The 7,029-nt window shown below is 49.0% G+C and overlaps 1 pseudogene; it reads right to left on the reverse strand.

Moving 5' to 3' along the window:
• Positions 1-4,219: 4,219 nt before the first annotated feature.
• LOC111733466 lies at positions 4,220-4,338 on the reverse strand (annotated as a pseudogene).
• Between the last annotated feature and the right edge of the window lie 2,691 nt (positions 4,339-7,029).

Below are 7,029 nucleotides of genomic sequence, written 5' to 3' on the forward strand. Positions count from 1 at the left end.
ATAAATATATATAAATATTTAAAAAAGAAAAAAAAAACCCACGGCGCTCTCTCCCTGGCCGCTGTTTTGGCGGGGGAGGGGGGCTGGAGAATGGGCTCATCAGCCTGGCTTCTGTGGTCCAATGACACGGTTTGGTTTGATTTGGCTGTACAGAGACCCCTGACTTGGGAGGGGAGGGGGGAGTGGTGCCCCCTCCTCCCTCCATTCCATTACTCTTTGCTTGCTACTTTTCACTTGCCCCCACCTCCCACCCTCAGCCCTGTGACCTGAATGTGTGCCCCACCGTCATTGTCCTGAGTTGAATGTCCCTTTGTGGAGGAGGGGAAGGTGGGGGAGATGTCCATTCACGAGGGGGCAGATGGACGGAGCCCTGGGCCCGCCCCACCCGCTCACGTGGAGCCCAGTGGGACTTGCATCTTTCTTTCACTTTGGTTCTTGCACATTTCAGGCTGAGAGGCGTTTGCATGGAGTTGTGCGCAGCCTGTGTGTGTGCCCTGGCACAAGTCCACCTACCCATGTGTGGAGGGAAGCATGTATGTGTACAGGTGTGACCTACCACATGTGTGTGCGGGGAGGCATGCGCACACAGGTGCATGTAACCTGCTTGGGCATCAGCACATGCCCGCCTGCACACTGGTGTGGAAGAGCTTTGAGTGTGAGAACGTGCGTAATGTGTGTGTGTAGACATACGTAGCTGCGAGACTCATAGGTATGTGGGCCACGTGTGGACGGGTGTACGTGGAGGTGTGTGTGGACTGCTATGTGTGCACGTGGATGTAGACCCAGGTGTGTGGGAGTGCCTGCGTGTGTGTGTGTTCCATTGTCCCTGCACCGCTCACTCTGGCTGCCCTCCCAAGTCCCCACCCCCACAGTCCTCTCAAAGCTCACAGCACGTCGATGCCCCACCCCCCAGCTGCATGCACCTCGCTGCTCTGTCCATCAGTGTGTGCTTGACCAAGAGAAAACTAAGTCGTCTGGGGGGACCCCTGTACCTGGTCCCCCCAGTCCTTGCCCACTGTGCTGTGTTACTCGCATGGGGGCTTTCTCTCCCGCCCCTTCCACAATATGCTGTTTCCCCAGGAGCTTCAGGCCCAAGGCTCTGAGAGGGGTCCCAGGCAGAGCTCCGCACCCCGCACCCTGCCCCATCCACCCCGTAGGGCCCGTGTTGGTGTAGCAGTGATGGCTTCTGTGGATATTCTGTGATCTCTGTCAGTGTAACTTGACAATTTCTAAATGGAAAAGGGTTGCTGTGTTTTCTCTGTCTCTCTTTTTTAATGTCCTTTTTCTTCTCCCCACTTCCCCGCTCTCTTTCCTTTTCGGTTTTCCTAGCCAAATGTTTGGGTCTTAAATAAAACTTGTTTCTTTTTCCTCTCCTGGATGTCCTTCTTAGAGGCTCTGTCTTGTTATTTCTTAGCTTCACTCTGGAAGGTGCTGGGTTGGGTGGGGCGGAGGATGGGGATCCCTGGCAGCCAACTGCCCTGCAGCTTAGCAGGCACTAGGGAGGAGGGACAGAAATGCCTACGGCGCTGCTGCTGCCCCCAGGGACCCTGTGAACGGGCATCGTGGGGGCTGATGAAGAGGGACGCCACTAACTCTTACGGGTGCCGGCTCTCGCGCTAGGTGCTTCACCACCATCAGCGAGGTCACTACTGGCATTACTTACACCTGCAAGTGACAAAGCCAGAGACATTAGGTGTCTGGTTCAGAGTCATACAACTAGTAAGATGCAGAGTCGAGATTTGAATCCAGTTCTGCCACAAACTCAATGTTTTCCCCCGCAAAAGAGACCCTGAGTCGGGTCTCAGCCTCCTGCCCTTCGGATGGGATGACACATCATGGTATCTGTCCATCCTTTCACGAGCAGCAGATTACAAGCTTTTTTTTTTTTTTTTAAACCATAACTCATGGTAAGAAATACATTTTTCATCTCAACGATTTAAACATGTACACACACAGACTCCCATATATTTAGTGAAACAGCACGTACTATATAATGGACTTTGGTATTTTCTGTTAAATTTTAAACATTTTGGTCACAACCCACTGAATTGATATTTTACGACCTTCTGATGTGTTAAAACCCACAGTTTGAAAAATATTTGCCTGAGGATCTAGTTTCAGCCCCTATCATATGATGTTGCATTTTTGCTTTCTCCTCCTCGAAGGCCTACTGGCCCAATTACCCTCTGAAATGACAGATGTGTCCTTGGTTCTAGCTGGGTGGGGGCCCTAGACCCTGACCCTATAGCCAGCAAGCTGCCAAACCCTTCCAGGTTACCACATCAGAGTCCAACCCACCCTATCATTGAAAAATCCTGATGGTATTTTTCAGATTTTCCTGGAATTCTGAAGGCTGTGCCACTGTCCCAGTATATTCTAAGGGTCTGTGAGGCTACCCTTCTAGGCATTCTCCTGTTTGTAAAGTAAAGTAGTTTCCTTTACTCTCTCCCCAAACACTATCCCTTCTATACTGTGAAGTAATGACAGTGTCCTGGAGCCCATAGTCTCCCAGGCCTCACTGGAGCCCCCATTGCACTTTCTTCTTCTAAAAGTCAATTTTGCCTTTTTGGAGACAGAGGTTGAGGATCTGCTCGCTGTCTGCAGGGAATGCCCATGCCAAGAGTCACCCACCTGCCAAGCACCCCTTCAGACAGACTCTCAGACAGCCGGATCTCATCCTTTATGTCCTTTTAAAAATGCCAGCAGATCTTACCTTCTCTCTCCCATCCTGTTCCCAGAATGCTGTAAGAGTAGCCAAAAAACCCCTCATCTCCCAGAATCACCCCATTCATTGATAGTTCAAGTGCAAGTAACAAAGGGGGCCATCAAATGCATATGAGGAATTATGCCAGACGCTTCATTCATCCTTCAAATGCCCACAAAACGTCTGCTCCTTGCAGGGAACTGCTCTTCTACTCCTTGGGACCACGGTCAGCTCCTAGTGGGGAAGCCAGCCTAAACGTGAGAATGAAATGCCTGGGCAGAGTCACGACAGACAGTGAATTAGTGCCACAGGGAATTAGGTCTGCAATGGTTGTGGCAGTGAGTGATGAGGACCACCTCAGAGAGGGTAACCAGGCCCTGAGGTCACATTGAATGGAGACCCTAAGAATAAGAGACCCTAAGAATAAGTGGGAGCTGGGGGCTGAGTGTCCCAAGCAGAAGGCCCTGAGGTGAGAAGTAATCTGTGAGTTACAGAAAATGGAAAGAGTGAGGGGGAAGGGGACACGCCATGAGATCAAAGGGGTGAGCAGGAGCCCCGTCATAGGAGGTCTTGGTTAAGGATGTGGTTAAGGAAGATGGATTTCTTCGTGGAGCTGTGGAAACTAATTGGAGGGTTTAGGTAAGAAAGCGACGTGATCTGACACCATTTCCGAGGTTACCTCTGGCTGCGGTGTGGAGAAGAGATGGCGGGGCGGGGCAGGAGTAAGTGCAGAGCCATCACTTAGGGGCAGGTGCTCATGACGGTGCCTCACTCAAAGCTAACAATCCTGTGGCTGAGGAAAGGGAATCAGAGTCTCAGAGACATTGTAGCTATGCAGTGATAGAGCCAGAATTCAAACCCAGGGCTTAACTCCTCTTAATAGTCACGCTATTTAAATGCTTTATAATACTCGTCACGACCATGTACTAAGTATTTGTTTAATCCTCACGACATGGCTGTAGGTATGATTACTTCCATTTTACTGATGGGGAAGAATGCTTGAGCAAAGCAAAGATTTCAGTGATATCAGGCTGGCCTCCTAAATGAGTTGGATCCTAAATGCTAGAAGAAAAAGAATTGCTTTAAAAATGGAGACCAGGGAGGCCCTCATCTTTTCTCCCTCACTGTCTGCACATCTCTGAGTTCCCTGAGCATTTTATTCCTCTTTGATCTCTGAGTGGTTTAAGTGTGGAACTCACAGGGTGACTGAGTACAGTCCACCATGCCCATTAGTCCTGGGTCCCTTGCATTTTCATAGGAATTTTAAGATTAGCTTGTCGATTTCTGCCCCCCCCAAAAACAAAAAGATGGGATTTTAATAGAGATTGCATTGAATTTAAGGAACCAATTAAAAGTTGGTTCTGGAACTCTTTTTTTCTTGGTCAGTTTAGCTACTGTTTGCTTCATTTACAACATTTTTTGTTATTTTTATAGTGGTTGCTCTGGAGATTTATAATTAACATTTTAATTTAAAGCACTATAGTTTGGATTAATACTAACTTATTATTTTTTTAATGCCTACAGCACCTGGTCTTCCTGAGTGGTCTCCCATCCCAGTACTAACCAGGCCCAACCCTACTTAGCTTCCGAGATCAGACGAGATTGGGTGTGTTCAGGGCCACGTGGCCGTAGAATACTAAGAATATACAAAAACTTTGCTTTGTTATAGCTCCAGTCTCTCCCTCACTCCTTCATACCATTAGTGTCATGCAAATCCCACCATTATACATTATAGGCCTATCAATAGTTTTGTAATTATTGCTTCATGCAGTTGCCTTTTAAAGATAAAAAGTAAAGACAAAAAGAAAAGAATTATAAACAAAAATGTTTACACTGTCTTTCATTAATACCTAAGTAGTTACCTTTACTGGTGTTCTCTGTGTGGACTGTTACCATCTAGTGTACTTCCATTTCAGCTTGCAGACTCCCTTTAGTGTCTATTCTTATAGGGTATGTCTGCTAATGACAAATTCTGGGTTTTGGTTTGTTTGTTTTTACTGGTGATGTCTTCATTTCTCCATTATTTTTGAAGGAGAGCACAGGGTTTTGATCCATTCTCATCCAAAGCCTGCTACAGTCTAGAAAAGGTGGCCCAGTGGGCAGGTAATCCTGTCCTTATGCCCTTTCTCTGGGCTTCGATTTATCCTACCTCCACCACTTACTGTGTGACTTTGACAAGGAACGTCCGCTCTCTGTGCCTTAGTTTTCTCCTATAGAAAATGGAGATAACAATGGTCCGGAGCTTGAAAGAGTGTTGAAAGATTGACTTAGGATTTGTAAAGCCCTTGGGTCAAGGGCTGTAAAGACCCCACAGTAACACTAGCTCTTAGCTCATTTGCCAAACAAAAACAACCTGTGGGGCAGAGGTGGAGGAAAGATGGGGATTCAGCAAGCCACTCCGCACAGCTCCAGGGCCCTTCCCTAGGTTCTCTTTGATGACTGTCACCTGCATTCCCTACAGAAGGATACGAGGCTCATCAGAGGCTGCCTGGAAACAGGGACGACTGTAGAGCCACGACATAGAAGGAAGCCCCTCCCCACGTTGGAAGTTTACACATGTGCATAAGACAACGGGCAAAACCCATACCATCCTCTTGGGATATTGTCTGTTCCTGGAGTGCCTATGATGACAGCTGGCTACGACGGGCCCCCCCCCAGTGGCCTGAGCCCTGCCCAAACCTCCTGTATGCTGAGTAGCACCCCTGGACCATTCTGAAGGTCCAGGCAGGCCTGAGACGAAAGGTGACTGTGCATTGGCCAGGCCCCTGCAGGAAAACCAAGAGCAGGTGCATGGAAACCTACAGCAATGAGTCACCCACCTTTCCATCTTATATTCTGTTCCTGTGTCATTGTTATTACCAGTCTCGCAGGACAGGACACCTACAAAACTACCAGGAGGGAGAGCTTTGTCTCCACTCTGTCACCACCTAGTCCAGCCCCAGTGCCCTCCTTCCATGAGCCAGGAACCTTCCTTTTCCTCCACCTCAGCTCTGGCCCCCTCCTCCCTCCAGAAGTGAGACAAGCTGACTCGTGTCTTGAGGAAGGCCATTTATTTCCAAGATATAGACTATACTTTTAAGACAGGACTTTTCAGAAGCAGAAAATCTTAGTTGTCACTAGGGAGGTGTGTCAAGGACACAGTGAAAGGAGACATGCGAGCGGATGTGGTACTGGAGGCTTATCCAACACTGTTACAACACTTCTTTAAATGAGCAAAACATCTTTAAAAATCCTTATAAATTCTTTATAATATGTTACACATTTAGAGACAATATTTACAATAAAAGAAAGGGGGAGGGGGAGGGAGGAGAGAGAAATCTACTTTACAGCAAATCTTTGCATAAACCAAGAGGACTGACAGATGTGGCGGTAGGGCTGGTCTCTCCTGGAATGAGTGAGGGTGTGTGCGGGAGGCCTGGTGAGTGCGCGGGGGGCCTGGGGACCCAAAGTCTATTTACAATGTGGGGAGGAGAGGGGGCTGGGTCCTGCCCATACTGGAGGAACAGCCCAGGTCAGACCCCTGTAAATCAGTGTGTGTGTGTGTGTGTGTGTGTGTGTGTGTACGTGTATGTGTGTGGTGTGTGCGTGTGTGTGTGTGAGAGAGAGCGAGACACACATACACACCAGGGATGTTTTCTGCTCCCTCAAAGAGCATAAGGTAGGGGCCCATGTGCCTGAGTTGTGGAAGAAGCAGGCACAGCTGGAAGAATAAAGAGAGGGGGCAAGGGAGGTCTAGTGGGGGACGCTTGACCCTCCCCAAACTGGAGAATGGGCAGCTCTCCATGGTCAAAGTGCTTGGGAGTGATTTAGAGGTTGGCAAAAGGTTGGTGGGGGACTGATCCTGGTGAGAGTTTGTCCTGCCTCTGTGGAGTGGCCCCAACCCCCTTCTATGGCTCTGACAAACAACAGGGGGAAGGATCCCTGTGTGCACCAAAGGCAGGGAGCCCTGGTGGGGAGACAAGGAAGCAGGGGTGGCAGAAGTTGCTACTGGAAACACCTTTGGACAGTGACTACACACACTCGCACACACAACCCCCCTCCCATGGACCCCACCACCTTACCTTTCTCCCCAGACATACATAAACAATACCTCCCCGCCCCCCACATACACACACAGTCAGGAGCTAATGGGGTGGGGTAGGAGAGAGTAAAGAAGTGAAAAGCCAGCATCACCCAGTGTCCTTCCTTTAGTCTGAGACTTCGGGGTTTCCTATTTACACCCCATGGCCAACAGGAGTCCCTAAGTGTAGACACAAAAGACCCAGAAGGGCATGCTGTCATTTATCCAGGGGATACGGACCCCCAGCAGCCTATCCCCTCTCCTT

The sequence above is a fragment of the Pteropus vampyrus genome, unplaced genomic scaffold, assembly GCF_000151845.1.
Source record: "Pteropus vampyrus isolate Shadow unplaced genomic scaffold, Pvam_2.0 Scaffold570, whole genome shotgun sequence".
Taxonomy (NCBI): Eukaryota; Metazoa; Chordata; class Mammalia; order Chiroptera; family Pteropodidae; genus Pteropus; species Pteropus vampyrus.